This window comes from Lygodium microphyllum, chromosome 20, assembly GCF_053477565.2.
Source record: "Lygodium microphyllum isolate KBCC chromosome 20, Lygodium_microphyllum_v1.1.10, whole genome shotgun sequence".
NCBI lineage: Eukaryota > Viridiplantae > Streptophyta > Polypodiopsida > Schizaeales > Lygodiaceae > Lygodium > Lygodium microphyllum.
Window position 1 is genome coordinate 9977442 of NC_141154.1, and position 17829 is coordinate 9995270.

The following is a 17829-nucleotide window of genomic DNA, read 5'->3' on the forward strand; positions in this document are numbered from 1 at the left end:
GTAGCTCACATATCATTATTTTTGGTTCAAATTCAAACTATCTATTCTAGAGCTTGTAGAAGTTTTAGCTTATACAAAAGCTCTTGACTATACTGCATATCTCCAACAATTGTAGTTTGAAAATCACCTATTTTTCACATTCAAGGATCAGCATTAAACCACAACTCATCAGTTCTTCACCTTCAATGGTCCGCATCTCATCTGTTCTTCAAATTCAATGATAAGCCTTAGCTTCTTCCTTCTCCTCCGATGCGTGTGTAGTCACATATGCATGCACCTGTGTGTGCTCATGGCCATGGCCACCGTGCTCCCATGGATGCCACAAACCCAGAAGGACAGGGCCATCCTCTTTCGCTCTGTAGAAAACCCAAGACCACATGATGAAGCAGCCTCAGTCATTAAGCTTAAACCGTGAATCCTTCCAACAGTCAATGGCTCCTCTTTTTGCTGAGTCTACGAGCAATAGTGCTGATGGATTTTGGCAAGCAATGATTCCAAACCTTTTTGCAGCAACATGTATCAACATAGGCTGAAAGCATCTCATCATGTTCACTCATGCGCAGAAAATAAATGTAAACACAACAACTGAGTATATACAAAGTATCAAATCACACACACAATTTTTGGGTGGTTTTCACACCTCGAATGCGCAGCAATACGACAACGATCTTCCCAAGCATTAAATAGGTATGCAAATCTAATCTTAATCTCTCAATTTAGCCACTTGCTAAGCTTAATCCATTGTTGGAGAGATTCGAGATTGCATAGTTTTAATAATTCAATCCTCCTCATGTACTTGCATCATACCTCTTCCTGAAATTTATTGTAATGGCTGAAATTAACCCCCATTTGGTCTTTTGATCTTGGATGAGTCCAAAATGAATAATATCCTTTGTAAATTGGGTAAGTAGCAGCTAGTGAGTCATTGGACTGCCAAGGAAACCCCTACCCCAACCTTTTTCATTCCTTGCAACTCATGAAAATGCCAAATATCTTCTTTCCAATGCATTTAATGCTGATTGCCTAATAAAAATATCTACCATGTATACTCCGGTTGAGGAAAAAGGCCGATGCTAGGCGAGGTGGTAAGACAAAAGAGAGGTGATCCTCCCTTACCACTTAAGGCCTTGAAGGGGTGCACAACTCGTGGCCCAAGGGGAACTTTGCCCACCTCCCGGTGATCCGGAGCCCAATAATTATATGTAGGTGCAGGTACTTCCATGAGCTCCACTCCCCTATCCCAATGATCCCTCTTGGATACCCCACAATGCTAATGGCACCCATGTATGACACTTGAATTACATGCAGTCAAAGGAGATGTATGTCAGTGAATGTACTTATGCATTAATGGCAGAGTTGATGGGTATGAAGTGATGCTTGGGAGTATGCTCAGTATGCTTAGGATGTTATTGATGTGGCTGATTAGGCCCCTTGATCTATACTCTATCCATGTAAGACCTTGGTACTAAGGGACATGCAGTGTTTTTGGTCACAATCCTGTAGAGCTATCACAAAGATTCCATTGCAAAAAAAATTGTTCTAAAATTGGGAGTGAATCCTATAGCTCACCTTGAAGAGGGATCTGTCCCCTCTGATTTGAATCAAAAACTCCCCAATCGGAACTAGAGTTTGAAAGTTATGCCCATTTTTGTGCACCCGGAGCATTGCATAAATGAAATGACATGACATGGTATGCAAAAATACCAAAGACTATAACAAACATCATTTTCAACTTATCATCCTCAACTATGGCCATAACAATCCATGAGGAAGTACATTTCTAACCCTGCCAACTGATGTAAAATATTGTCAATAAAGGGCACAGAGTAGTAGTCCTTCACTATTTTCTTGTTTAGCTCCTTAAAATCTATGCATAGGTGGATTTTATTGTTCTTCTTCTTCCTTATCACAATTTGCGAGCACCATTCAGTGTGTTTAATAGGAAAGATCAGACCTTCCTTCCTTAGATGCATCAATTTCTCAAAAGAGGCTCTCTCTACTCAAAAGGCATTCATGTAATCTTTTGCATTACTGGCTTATACATTCTTTCAATGGGATCATACGCATGGTAATAAAAGGGGGAATCCCCTTCAAACCATCATAACTCCATGCAAATATATCCCTAGACTCGTGTAGGAGTGATACTTAATTTTTGGAGGCTGATCATCAAATAATGTAGTACCAATTTTGATTATATGGGGATCATTAAGAGTCTCAAGATCCCACTCTATTACATTAGCATTGCATATCTTATCTTTTTTTCTTGTAAGCTCATTCAAATATACTTCATAGTCTTCCTCCATTGTGGAACCCTCATCAGAGTCACTAGACTTTGAAGTTCCACCCTCAAGTGCCTTCCATTCTATAGTGGGAGGTGGTACACTTTCATTTAGTGGCCATTCAGGGTAAACATCCAAAATTGTTCTCCCCTCAACCCATGCCCGAAGATAAAATAACTAGTTGGTCTACCAAATAATTAGAGTGTAATATCCATAGTTGTCCCATAAGCAATTGATAGCTTGGCCTCCCAGAAAATAGGATAACACGGAAGTCAAGAACACACTCAATATGTACTATTATTGCATGTACTTGAGAGACTATTCCTTATGGTTGTCTTAAACTATTATTGGCCATTTTTAGGATAGTTGTAACATCCTTTTGAATGGGCATACCAAGCCTCTCCGGTAAGTCCATACTGATGATGTTTATGGACAAGCTTGGATCTACCACCATATCACTTTCTATCAAGATGCCATCAGCATACGCCTGCATCCTAGGGTAGTGTTTCTCCACATGTTCCCACCATTCACTACACACTCGATTATTGACACCAGTAAGTTCTACAATATAATCTATTAGTAGGATTTTCTTGAACTCCTTACAAACAGTAGGTGACAACCATATTAAGTGTAGTAACTTCACATTTGGTTTGCCTTCACATAGAGCATTTGCTAGATCAAACTCAGAGAAGTTTACAACAGTGAGATCAGATTTTTGAGGCCAATTTAAGTAAAAGCGCAAAAAGACCCCAGGAGGCATAAAAGAGAAAATTCTTATGAAAAATGAATTGGTTGCGGATCAAGGAGTTGGAGTTTTCCTAGATGCATTTCAACTCTAGGTATCCAATGCAAGTCTCCATTCGTCAATAAGAGGTCATTTGACTTCCCATTCAATCCCCGTAAGGTTTGGCAATATAAGGCAACTACCAGATTTGGAAGCCAAAAAGTGCATGATGGAGGCTAAGTTGATAAACTACGATGCCATGAAGCCAACCATCCAGTCATTGGAATTCGAAGGTTGTTTACCCCTCCAATGAGGATGGAACCACTTACGGTCAAGCGTAATAGATCAAGGTTGAATTGGTTATTTGGGGGATTAAACTTAAGAAGCTTAAGAGGGCTTACTAGTCAAAAATAAAATGTCAGAAGGAGGGCCACTATTTCTTTGTGCTTTCTCATTTCTTCCAAAAAATGGATTTCTAGATCAACTAAAGGATGAGGAATCCTCATGGAGCTGGAATGCATAATTTCTTTACTCTCAATCGCTATAGAAATCAAAGGAAATGATGCATTGAATCAAAATCTCATAAATCAGTATTTCTCTCCCCTCTTTCTCACTCCTCTCTACACCTTATTCTTATGGCTTAATCTATGTAAGAGAGGTGTGGACTGAAGCGATAGATTTTGGATATGTGATGATGTTGAAGAGTTATTGAGCATAAATCAAAGGTTAGGGATGTGTCAATGGCCATGGAAGAGTGTCAATGGCTTCCCAACTTTGAAATGCATGTGGATTCATATTAAATTAAATGCATAAGTGCTTGTTTTTAATATCTTATGATGAATCGTTTGCACATAATTTGGGAAAAGATTTCAATTGATTGAGTATGATTTCTAGTGCTTGAATGGTGATGGCGGCAGCACGATTGGGAAAGCCTCACTTTTCTCTTTCTTCATTCATGCCTCCCCCCAAGCTCTAAGGGGGAGGTTATATAGGTTAAGGGGTGGGGGGGGGGGGGGGGGGAGAGGTAGCCACACACGTGGCTTGTGCATGCCTCCCCCCTCATGCTTCCACGCACCCCACTCCTCCCTCTCTCCACTTAACTCACTCCTCCACACACTCCCTCTCCCCCTGCCATGCATCGGCTGAGGGGAGGGGTAATTAATTTAAAAAAATGCCTTAATCATACCCATTATCCAATTGCCCCTTTTTCCAAGAAGGGTGTTCTTACGCAGCTTTGCGGTCTTCAAGCCGCGGCCTTTTATGCACCGTGCGGGTGGGGTTTATTAACACGTGAAGGAGGGGTATTTAGCCCAGGGTTCTTCTAGTCGCGGGGAGAATATTTTAAGTTGCTTTTGTGCAGGCGTATAGAGGTTAAAAATTCATTAATATTTCTTGTGGAAATATTATATTCTCTCCCCCTTAGAGGAATCGAGATGTCCTCATCTCGAGAAGAACTTGGGGTATTGTTGGTTGACAGTACTTTCATCCATCCAAGTGGCATCCTCCTCATGATAATCTTTCCACTGGACGAGATATTCTCTCAGGGTTTTGGATCTCAATTGTCTCTCCCTAACATCTAAGATCCTGTCAGGGCCGTAGCTCGAGGGCTCCTTGGCTAGGCATTACAACTTGTTGATCATCAAGTATATGACTAGGGTTAGGTACATACTTTTTCAGTAGACTGATATGGAATACATTATGAACCTTTTGGTTCTCAGGGAGTTGCAATCTATAAGCATTAGGCCCTAAGCACTTGAGAATCTTGTAGGGTGCACAATACATTGGACTTAACTTCTTGCATTCACCTAAGGATAGGGAACTCTTCTTTGGGCGTACGCGAATGAAGACCATGTCTCCTTCAGTGAGGAAGGATCTATCTTGAGGTTTCAAATCCGTGTAAGCCTTCTGTCTATCCTTGGCGGCTTGGATGTCCTATCTTATTGAATTCATTTGGTCATCCATATCTTCCAGAATTTGCTTTGAAGCTTCAACCCTTAAGGTTGGATCCGACAAGTTTAAATGACTTCAATAGTTGTGCCCATACAATGCTTGAAAAGGGGTTATTTGAACGCTTTGTTGATAAGAAGCATTGTAGGAAAACTCAAGTAGTGGCAAATATTGGATCCACTTTTTGGGTTCACGGCAGCAGTGTTCCCTTAGCATATCCTCAATGACTTGGTTGACTTGCTCCATTTGACCATCGGTTTGGGGATGGTAAGCTGTACTAAAACAGAGTTGAGTCCCAATGGCTTCGAAGATAGCTCTCCAGAAGTGTGATGTGAAGAGTGAGTCACGATCACTAATAAATCTTCTGGGTAACCCATGTAGTTTGAATATCTCCTTAATAAATAATCTTGCAATGTCTAAGGCTTTATAGTTTGTCTTAACAGGAATAAGATGTGCAACCTTGGTTAGCATATCCACCACAACCATAATGGAGTTGTATCCTCCCTGAACTTGGGGTAGGCCAACAAAAAAATCCATACTAATGAATTCCCATTTCATTTGGAAAATGTCAAATGGTTGCAATTTCCCTAGCATTTTGACATGTTTGGCCTTAATACATTGACAAGACAAACACTCTGTGACATGTTTGAGAATGTCACCTTTAAGCCTTTCCCAATAATAGCTCTTTTTTATTGCATTGAGGGTCTTGGCATAGCCAAGATGTCCTGAAAAAGGGGAGTCATGAGCTTCCCAAAGTATCTTTTGCTTGATTGACTAGCTTGCCGGTATACATAATCTCGTTCTATAGTAGACAAGTCCACCATTGATAGAGAATTCTAGATGCTTTGCCTGTAGCTTCGGGTCTTGATCCTTGATAGGGATCTCCCTTAGCATTTTCTGGTAAGTTGGATAATGGCATGCCTCTTCTCTAGCTAGCTCAAGTATTGGGTTGTTTGGCATGGATACCTTTGTGGCTAGAGATCTAGCTGTTGATGGATCTTGCAAGATCAGAGAATTTAGAAATGTCTTGTAACTGAGTGCATCGACAACTATGTTCTCCTTTCTAGGCCGGTATTTGATTTCAAATTCATATTCCTCCAGCACTTCAATCCATCGATGTTGCCTCATGTTAAGCTCATTCTAGGTAAAGATTCACTTAAGACTTTTTTGATCCATTACCCAAGCAGGTAGTGTCTCCAAAGCTTGAGAGCATGGATCACAGCTAACTCCGAATCGTGGGTAGCATAATTCTTCTCCTGGCTCTTCAGTTTCCTTGAAGAGTATGCTACAGGATGACCTTCTTGCATAAGCACACATCCTAAGGCAAGTGTGCTAGCATCAGTTATCACTTTCAACTCCTTGCTAAGATCTGGAAGTTTCAGGATAGGTGCTGATACCAAACTTTGCTTTAGTCTATCAAAGCTAGATTTTTCAGTAGTTGACCATATAATTGATGTTTGCTTCTTCAGTAGATCGGTCAGTGGCACTGCAATCAAAGCATAGTCTTTGATAAAGACCCTGTACCATCCTGTCAATCCAAGAAAACTACGTATTTCTTTGACAGTTGTTGGTATTGGCCACTCCAGAACGTCTCTAGCCAGATCCATTGAGATTCCTTTCGCAGATACAATGAGTCCCAGATATTCAATCTATTGTTTGAAGAATGCACACTTCTTCTTTTTGGCATAAAGCTTGTGTGCCCTCACTGTCTCAAGGACAATGCGAAGTTGGGGTTCATGATCTTCTTTCTGTTTGTAGTAGACTAAGGTATCGTCAAAGAAGACGAGTACAAAGTCATCAAGATATGGCCAAAAGATATCCAGCATTAACCTATTGAAGGTGGCAGGTGTATTCGTCAGCCCGAATGACATGACTAGGAACTCGAAGTGCCCATATCTTGTGCTGAATGCCGACTTTGGGACATTCTCTTCCTTGATCCTTATCTGATAGTATCCAGACGTGAGATCAATCTTGGAGAAGATCTTTGCACCTTGAAGACGGTCAAGAAGTTCATCTATTCTTGGAATAGGGTACTTGTTCTTAATGGTTGATTGATTCAACCCCTTGTAATCAATACATAGCCGAAGTGTTCCATCCTTCTTCTTCTGGAAAAGCACTGGAGCTCCCCATGGTGAACTACTAGGATGAATGTAGCCTTGTTCTAACAGTTTATTGAGTTGCTCCTTCAACTCAATCGCTTTCGAGATGGGCATTCTATATGGCCTCTTTGCAATTGGTGCAGCTCCTGGCACTAGCTTGATTTCATGATCAACTTCCCTTTGAGATGAAAGTTATGTCAGCTCTTCAGGAAATACGTCTGCGTACTCCGTTAGCCATGAAGGTTCTTCACTAGACTCTTGATTCAGATCTAGCTTATTAAGCTTAATCAAACATACAGTTTCTGACTCCCTTTATTATTCGAGATGCTTTGGCCAATTTTATTTTCGGCTTTCCAGCCTCTCCTTGAGTTGTGACCAATTCCTCTTCAGAGTTTCGAAAGGAAGATTAGACCTTTCCACAATGAATGTGAGCATCATTAGGTTTAAGCCAATCCATTCCGAGCAAACACTCATGGATACCTACGTTCATAACCCTGAATCTGACCGAAGTCGATTTTCCTCCCAGTAAGAATTCTACCTTAGTAGTTTGCCTGGTACAAGTGACCTCACAACCATTTGCTAATTCCACAAGCAAGGTGGGTTCATCTATTGTGGCTATTCCTAATCTTCTTGCACAAGCTGGTGAAATAAAGGAATGTGTACTGCCACAATCAATCAAGGTTTGAAGCCTTTACCTTGATAATCCGATGGTGTCTGAATCACCAAAAACTGGCAATTCTGGCCTTTCTTGTGTTGGACGGCATGGACTGTTGCCCTCTCAAAGTCTGCTTCCGTGGTCAAGTTTTCTTCTTTGCACATCTCCCTGAATACAGGCGGTTCTTCCTCTGCCCTGGGTGGTGGCTCCTTGGCCCCACTGGCAGTTCCTTGGAATGGTCCTTGACGTTGTTCTCTACCAAGCTTGGGACATTGGCTTTTGAAGTGACCGGCTCATTGCAATGGAAGCAATGGAGGTTACAGCCATTACCTTGGGTAGGAACAAAATTATTGACATTGTTGGTCCTAGCTTTCTTCCTTTGTCCCTGGTTTTGACCTTGAACTCTCTTCGCTCAGGACCTATACACTCCTTTGTTCTTATCCTTATAAGACCAAGTCTTGTTATTTCTTGGCCTGGTCTGCACCTCCTGAATTATGGGCGTAGCTCAAATGAGTGCGTCCTAAAGATCTTTTGGGCGCATTGACTCGAGGCAGATGTTTACGGGTGGGTTTAATCTGGCACAAAGCTTCAACACATGTTGTGTAATATCCATTTGTGGGACATACTTCAAAAGAGAGACGAACTTTGAGTAGTATGCGTCAAGAGATAGACCAAGTTGTTTCAGCTCATAGAACTCATTCATCTTGTGCGTGTGGTAGGCAGGTGGTAAATATCTTCCTCACAGAGCTCTTTTCAGCTTCTCCCAAGTAACGAACCCTTCTGAGATCCCTTGGTCTCTGCACCATTGCTTCCACCAAAGTTTGGCTTCACCGGTAAGCTTCAGCTTGGCGAGCATTGCTTGGTTAGCGGGTGTAGTACCGACCACTTCAAAGTAATCTTCCATGGACTTGATCCAGATCTCTGCATCAGTTTGGATGGTCCTTCCCTTGCCATCAAATTCTGGTGGCTTGATTTGCTTGAGAAGAAACTTCTTCTCCTGAATCATGGCTGTACTTGGTGTAGGGGTTGGACTAGGAATCTACACCTGAGGTTGTGCCTGGACATTGAGATTCTTAATGTTAACAACTCGCTAAACGTTTCTCACATTACATTTCATGCCCAATTCACCTTTCAGTCAAGAGACCTAATCACTTAACTTTTTTATCAATACTCATAGTCAAGACAATCATTGATAAAAAGAGTCTTGTTTCATTCATATGGGCATAGCCCTTTCGGAGTACAATATTTCTTGGGAAGATGGAATAAGCTGATACATTAATTCGGGGAGAATAAGGTTGTGTTACATTCACCTATGGAACTGGGTAATAGTATGGATTGGGGTCATGGATTTTCAGGAATCGATAGGTCATTGGAAGATTAGGGTATCCTTTCCTTTGGTACCTGTTCTTCTCCTAATGTCCCAACACCTTGATTCTATCGGTAGGGATTATTCGAGTCACTTCCTCGTACACATACGTGTTCAGCTTGACCTTCTGACCTTCGACATGTAGGGTTGTGTTTGCATGAGCCTCAACAAAGATGAACAACTTCATGATCTTCAGGTCCTCCAACCACTTGATTCTCTTTAGGTTGGTTCGAAGGTACACAAATCGGTGGGCAGCTATGTAATAAATTCTTGAATCACCCATCCATCTCCGTTCCACTTACAGGGGCGATGGATTGTAGATGTGGTCTAGGATATTCATCATATCAATCCTCCATTGATAATCTGAAGCACGCATCAAGGTCATAAACATAACTTGGAACACCAAGAACTTGTTCCATGCTTCATGACTCAGCAAGTCAGCATTGATAAGTAAGTAAGGAGACGATCTTAACAGCAACATTTTCTCTACTTTTTCTTAATAAGTTTTCTTGTAAACATTAGTTCCTTGTTAATTATGAGTTGGTTCTTGCTGTTCGTATGATAAAAATGAAAATCGGGAAAACCTGTAATGTAAGAATTGTAGGATTTTGGAAAAATTAAGGGTCGTGTGTTTTGATGGTACTTTTGGTGTTCACATGGGGTCATAAGAAGTATAATGTTGTATCTTGGTTCATGCAATCTCTCTACGTGTGAAAATAAAAAAAGCCAATAATAAGTAATAAGATAAGTCAAGAAAAAATCAAGAAAAATGGAAAAAATAGATTTTACGCATGGAAAATTTACAAAAAATTATGAATGTATTCGTGAATGTATGGTGCTACTAGAGAGTAAGGTTTATTATCTCCATTATTTATGTTATATTGTGTATTTATAGCTTTTCATATACAAAAAACACATTAAAAATACTCTTTACAACTACCAATGAATGCAAAATCATAAATGGTAGGAAAGAGGGATGTAGGAAGATGATTATCATGTGAGATATTGATTTCATGAATATCTTGACATATAGGATTCATTCATTTTAAGTCTAAAAAGATAGTAGCATGAATTACTTCGGTGCTGCCTTAGTAATGACGCACTACGTTAGGGTGAAATCATGAAAAGAATTGTTTGAGTACAATCCACATTGTTTGATCTATAAGCTTATTTGTTTGTGCACTCTATGGCATTCACTTTACATCCAGATTCTATATATGTGGTATCATGAGAATTATCTCCTAGACGCATAGCACTTGATTGTGAATATTCGACTCACATTATTGAGTGGGAGGTTCCCTTATCTATAGGTTTAGATACTCGTTTTATGTGGTAAGGATTAAATTATCTCATGGAACAAATATTAAAAGAAAGGACTATGTTATGTATGTGCTTTATATTAAAACATTGCATCTCGGGTCTAATCCCTGGGGTGTAGGACAACCGTAGTGGGGCCACAACAATCAACTAGGGGGTGTTCCCTATGTATGTGATATGAGGTGCTAGACACCATTATGTTTGGTTACTCTAATTTCTTGGAGTCGTGAGGGACAAGATGTTGGACTACGCCTTTGAAAGAGTATCTACAAAGGCATTCTTTGGTTACATCAGTTCATAGTATCTATGCATTATTGACTGCAAGGCTGTGGGGTTGTTTTGTGTGGTTAGAAGGCCCACGGCTAGAGCCTTTAGAGCCAGTGTTGGGTCCATTTTTTTTCCCGATAGGTGGTGCATTTTCTATGAGCTTCTACTAAGTGGAGGTTTTTGATTCCTTGTTGAATAGGGACTAGTCGGTTAGTTTATGCCTAAGAGCACTAAGATTGACCCATTATTCATTGATAAATACCATCAAGCCGAGATTCAAAAATAAGAAAGAGCTGAAAGGGCTAGACGGCGAGATGAAGTAATTAGGAGGTATTCCCCTCAATCTAGCAACCCGTTATCCCTATGAGGGAGCGGTCTTAGTGACTCTAGTAGCACAAACAATCCATTAGGAGGAGGAGAAATCTCGAGTGCTCCCTTCTCCATGTAAGTCAGCCTACTTCAAGTGGAATTATAGTCGTACCATTGCAAACTCCTACAATGAATCTGGTTGTCATTATGGTGCAACCTATTATAATTCATGCAAGAACGACAAATTTGCCCACTTTTAGGGTTTCCCCTACCCATGTTGAATGGGTTAATGGAGGAGGATGCAGAGCTTCACATAAGTGAATTCTAGAAGCTCATGTTTAATTGTTAAATTGAGGATGAAGGACATCTTATGATGTTTTTAAACATGACCCTAAAAGGGAGGGCTCCAATGTTTTATGAGGGCTTAGGATAATGTACCATAATCATAATCAATCTATTCTTGGAAACCTTTTGAAGGGAATTCGCCCTTGGGAGAGGTGGTCTAAATTTGCTATATGTGCTAAATATGACACATTAAGAGCCCCACAAAAATACTCGAGCATATGCCAAGAAGATGAAAGAGGTCTTTTGCAAATTGCAAGCCTCTATTCCTATTCCACCTACCGCCTAATTGCAATAATTCTTGCATGGATTGGACTTCAATATCCAAGTGCAGTTGGGTAGTGTCCCTCTTGTAGATATAGATACTGCTATAACTTGAGTAGACGAAGCAGAGTCCCACTTATAAGTGACCGATGCCTCAAGGGTAAATCTAAATTCAAGCTTTAGTTGTGGAAATAATTTGGGATTGGTTAGTGGATATCAAAGTGTGATCAGTACCTCTGTGACCAACTTGAATGGTAGAGGAAGTTGGATGCAAAATGTGCTTTTGTTGCTATCTCCTCCAAATATCATGAATCCAACAGTGAACCAAAGAGCTCCTTTTGTAAACCAAGGGTTAGCCCCCCAAGTAAAAACCCCTTTGCAAGTTATGCAACCTAGTGAGAGGGTAGCTCTTGACGCCACTAGTTATGAATCATCTACATCAAATATTGTAGAGGAAGTAAAGGAGATGATCACTGAGAAATACCACCACATCGTGCTATATGTTAATTTTTTAAAGGGTCAACAAAATCTGGTCGGTACTAAAAAGCTCGATGATGGGGGCCTATCACGATTCAGTTGTAAGTGGTGTGGTGGGAAACACTTCCCTCAGAATTATCCTAATGTCAAATGTGATATATGCAAGAAGTTTGGTCACTTAGCCACCACGTGTTTGAGTAGATTTAGCTCTCTTCAGCAAGGTAGTTAGCAACCTGGAATTGTGAAACATCGTGCCAATAACAAGAATGCCAAAGGAGAGGGCCCTAAGCAAATTTTGCAAAGGGGTAAATCCACACTCAAGGAAATGCCTAGTGGGGTAAGTTTAGCTGAAACCTTACCAATTAGTAAAAGTTTATCTCCTAACAATGTTAGGGTAGTAAATAGAGATCAGAAACTAAAATGCACTTAGAAGGATAACCCTAGCTCAAGTAGAGTTAACCCTAAACCTAGTGGGGATGACAAGAAGGTGTTGGATGACCAAGTTGGTCCTCTTAAAAATGATGGTATTTTAGAGGAGCCTGTGATTAGAAGAAAACAGAAATCAAAGGAAAACGAGGGTAGTACAATGATCAAAAAACCAAAAGAGTAGTCCCGAGTGTGGAAAGAGAAGAGAGTAGTGGCAAACTTCCATGAGTTTGACCTAGCAAATATGTTTTGTGAAGTTAAATCGGATGTGAATCTACTCCAATTAATCCAATTGTCACCAAAAGTTCATAAGGAGTTTTAAAAAATCCTAAGAGCTAACTATGTTGTTGAACCTTTTGATATCCATTGAGTGGGTAGTGAATGGTGCGATCATGTAGAGAAGCACTACCCTAGGGTGTAGGCATATATTGATGGAATCTTGATCAATAATGTAGTGGTGAATCATCCGTAAACATAATGAGTATGGATTTATTGGATAGACTTGGTTTACCAATTCAAAAGGATGTCACAACGGTTTTAAAAATGGTTGATGATAGCCTAAGACAACTGGAAGGAATGGTAGTGTAAGTACACATGATAGTTGCTAATATTGAGTGAGTCCTTGACTTCCATGTTATCCAATTTGCTAGAAGGCCAAGTTATCAGTTGTTGCTTGGACATCCGTGGATATTAAATTCTGATTGTTTGGTGGATATTTCAACTGGTCAACTAATCTAAGAGAATAATTTTAGATGCATAGCCTGAGTGCCCGTTGGATGAAAGAGCATTACCTCCCATTAAAAAATGGGAGACATTCGAGGGAACTTCTGCTCTTGAAACCTCAAGTTCTAGCAATTTTGAAGAGGGTTCTACTAGTGAGAAGGTTTACCAAGTATGTTTCAATGAGCCATTAGAGACAAAGGATAGGATTCATGATGCTGATGTGATAGAGTTGGTTTTTAGACTCTCAATGATCCCCACCTCATTAAATTTAGCACTTTGTTATTTGATGATGAGTGTGCAGATTATATAGCACTCCTACAAGAGTTTCGGGATATATTTGCATAAAGTTATGATGAATTGAAGGGAATTTTCCATTTGCTGTCGTGCATACGATCCCATTGAAAGATGGTAGCAAGCCAATGAGGTAGAAGGTTAGATGTATGCCTTCAAAGCTGAAAGAACTTCTTTTTAAGAAATTTACGTGTTTAAGAAGGGTTAGCCTGCTCTTTTCCATTGAACATACTGAATGGTGTTCACCAGTAGTAATAAGGAAGAAAAAGAACAATCAAATTCACCTTGTGTTGATTTTAAGAAATTGAATAAGTAGAAAGTGAAGGATTATTATCCTCTGCCCTTTATTGATTAGTAGGGCAAGAGATATATTCATTCATGGACTATTTCACGGGTTATAATCAAAAGGACATTGTCGAAGAGGATAAGTTAAAGACAATTTCATTGAAATATTTGGTACTTTTGCATACAATGTGATGCCTTTTGGCCTATGTAATGCTCCTAGGTCTTGGCAAAGAATGGCTGATAAGACGTTTGCAAATATATATCCCCTAAAGAGTTGACCGTTTTCATAGATTATTTGGGAGCAGCTACCACGACATAGATTATTTGGGAGCATATTATTGACCGTTTTCATAGATTATTTGGCAAAGATTAAACATGAAGCACTTCACTTTTCAATAATAGCAAGTGTTTTATATAGGAAAGGTAAGGATGAGATTTATCATCATTGTGTGGTGCCTGGTGAGGCACCCTTTATTCTAGAGAAATTCATGATTCAACATGTGGAGGCCATTGTCTTGGATGGCTCACCACCTAGAAAGCTTTACGTGTTGGCTATTAGTGGCCAATGATTTTCGAGGATGCTTTTGCATATGTTAAGCATTGTGATGTCTATCAGAGACATGATATTAGGGAAAATCATAAGCGAGAGCTTAATGCTATTCTTGTGACTTTGCCCTTTGAGAAGCGGGGCATTGATTTTGCTAGACATGTACATCATTTGTCTACTATGTAGAAGCATTATATCATTGTGCAACAGAGTACTTTAAAAAATGGTTTAAAGCTCAAGCTATGATGAAGGATAATGCCAAGGAGACAAGCTAGTTTTATTATGCCAAGGTAGAGTTTAAAACCAAAGTGAACTTTAATAAGTTGAAGCCCTATTATGTGTACGGGTTGATGTTGGCCTTGGTACCTCTGTAGGTCTTCCAAGATCTAGCTTAAACTTGTCGTAGGTGCCAGGGCAATCGAAAGGGCACAATCATTCCTTAGCTTGAGCATCCATATTAAGAGCAACATTACCACCAAGGTCAAGTGATTTGGTGGAGTAAGGGTTATCATATCACTGAGTGGAAAGATGGATCTTTCACATGGGATATTAAGGTCTACTACCACCATTTTCATAGGGTTCTTACTAGCGTCCCTATTGAGTTTAGTGAGGAAGAAGGGATTGTATATGTCATGCATCCTCTCTCTTAGCTCGACTTTGACTATCATAAGTACAAGTAGACTGATTAGAATGGCATGGCCTATCAATGAATCATGGGTCTATACTTTATATTTTGATGGAGCTTTACGAGGGCTTGCTAAGCATGTGTGTGCCAGTATAGTTATTAAAGGCCCCTCACATCAAGTGGTTATGAAAATGGGAGTTTATTTAGGCATTGCTTTCACTAATAATATGATAGAATACAAGGCTTTAATCATGGGGTTAAATATAGCTCAACGTGGTGGTATTCGCCATTTATTAGTGGAAGGCAACCTATAGTTAGTGATCAACCATTTAAATGGAACTTATAGTGTGAGAGTTACCATGCTACGGATGTATTATCATGTAGCTTTGAATATAATTTAGATGTTTAAGACCATGAATTGTTAGTTGGCGGTGGAATTTCTTTGCAAATACCTTGGCAAATTATGCATTTGTTGAGGATGTATTTCTCAACTATGGTCTTGAGGAGTTGTTAGAATTGCCCGATCTCATTAGCTTAGGACTATTGCGAGACTCCTTGCTGACATATCTTGTTATGGACACCGATGGTTAGTATGGGTGACGATTCATGTTGCAATTGACCTTCTTCCTATCCTTTACATGGATGCATACGATCATTAAATGACATATTCGTAGCACCACTTGCTATTTATGTAGGGGAATATCTAATAACCTCATGCATTTAGTATAGGGCTTAACTAGGCCCCATCCCTTAGTTGTGTGATGTCTTTCAGTATGATTCTTGTGGGGAACCAAGGGTTTGTTTTAAGCAATCAGATGTTGTATGTTGTGCTTATAGTTATATTTTTCGTAAGGCCAAGAGGACCATTTCTTTTATAGTAAATGATTGATTTTATTAGGCCAAGAGGGCCGTGTATTTGTTTGTTGGGGGTGTGGCTAATGGATTCTTGTCTTACTAATATACTAAAAAAATTTGATGGAGTATGTGGAGTGAGCCTCTTGCACACCCAAGCTTCTTGTGGCCAATTCTAGGTGATTTCCTTCCTTTATAAGTTATTTCCCGTTGTGCTATATATGTATATATATGTGTATGTGGGAAATTTTCTTCTTTTGGGGACCAGCAAGTTAAGGTATGACGTCCCAAAGTTTACGTTTATGTGCATTTGGGGAGGTTTGAGTACTTTTTTGCCTATCCTGTGAAGACATTGTTAGGCATCCTAAGAGGTGTTTTGAGAGTAGTCCTCAAGCTACCCTATTATGCTATCCTTCTCTGGGTAGCTATTTCTATGAGTTTTTGTTAGTTGTGGAGCAGCTAGAAAAGCATGCCAGATAAACAAAATAGAATAAAAAATGAATATATCTAAAGAATATGATATATGAAGGTGCATAAAAATAGGTTGTAATCCGTGGAAAAAGAAAATAAAAGAAAGATGCTCATTGCCTTGCAAAGGCTTGGTAGGTTCCTAGGGACGAGTCGGCAATAGGCTTGTCTTCCTCAGGGTTACGTCTAGCCAAAAAATAAATAAGGATGGTTGGGGAAAAAAATAAAGTAAAAGAAAAGGATTTAGTGTCACCTTGTGAGAACTTGTTGGTAGGTTCTTGGGTGCCAAGACAATCCCTGAGGCTAATGCCATGTTCTCTAGCTCCATCCTTTTTATGTGTCCGAGTATCAAGTCCAAAAGTATTAAACATGTGACCTCATGTTTAATCTTTGCCAAATAATCTTCACTTTTCAATAATAGCAAGTGTTTTATATAGGAAAGGTAAGGATGAGATTTATCATCATTGTGTGGTGCTTGGTGAGGTACCCTTTATTCTAGAGAAATTCATGATTCAACATGTGGAGGCCATTGTCTTGGATGGCTCACCACGTAGAAAGCTTTACGTGCTGGCTATTAGTGGCCAGTGATTTTCGAGGATGCTTTTGCATATGTTAAGCATTGTAATGTCTATCAGAGACACGATATTAGGGAAAATCGTAAGCGAGAGCTTAATGCTATTCTTGTGACTTTGCCCTTTGAGAAGCGGGGCATTGATTTTGCTAGACATGTACATCATTTGTCTACTATGTAGAAGCATTATATCATTGTGCAACAGACTACTTTAAAAAATGGTTTAAAGCTCAAGCTACGATGAAGGATAATGCCAAGGAGACAGGCTAGTTTCATTATGCCAAGGTAGAGTTTAAAACCAAAGTGAACTTTAATAAGTTGATGCCCTATTATGTGTACGGGTTGATGTTGGCCTTGGTACCTCTGTAGGTCTTCCAAGATCTAGCTTAAACTTGTCGTAGGTGCCAGGGCAATTGAAAGGGCACAATCATTCCTTAGCTTGAGCATCCATATTAAGAGCAACGTTACCACCAAGGTCAAGTGATTTGGTGGAGTAAGGGTTATCATATCACTGAGTGGAAAGATGGATCTTTCACATGGGATATTAAGGTCTACTACCACCATTTTCATAGGGTTCTTACTAGCGTCCCTATTGAGTTTAGTGAGGAAGAAGGGATTGTATATGTCATGCATCCTCTCTCTTAGCTCGACTTTGACTATCATAAGTACAAGTAGACTGATTAGAATGGCATGGCCTATCAATGAATCATGGGTCTATACTTTATATTTTGATGGAGCTTTACGAGGGCTTGCTAAGCATGTGAGTGCCAGTATAGTTATTAAAGGCCCCTCACATCAAGTGGTTATGAAAATGGGAGTTTATTTAGGCATTGCTTTCACTGATAATATGGTAGAATACAAGGCTTTAATATTGCGGTTAAATATAGCTCAATGTGGTGGTATTCGCCATTTATTAGTGGAAGGCAACCTTTAGTTAGTGATCAGCCAATTAAATGGAACTTATAGTGTGAGAGTTCCCATGCTATGGATGTATT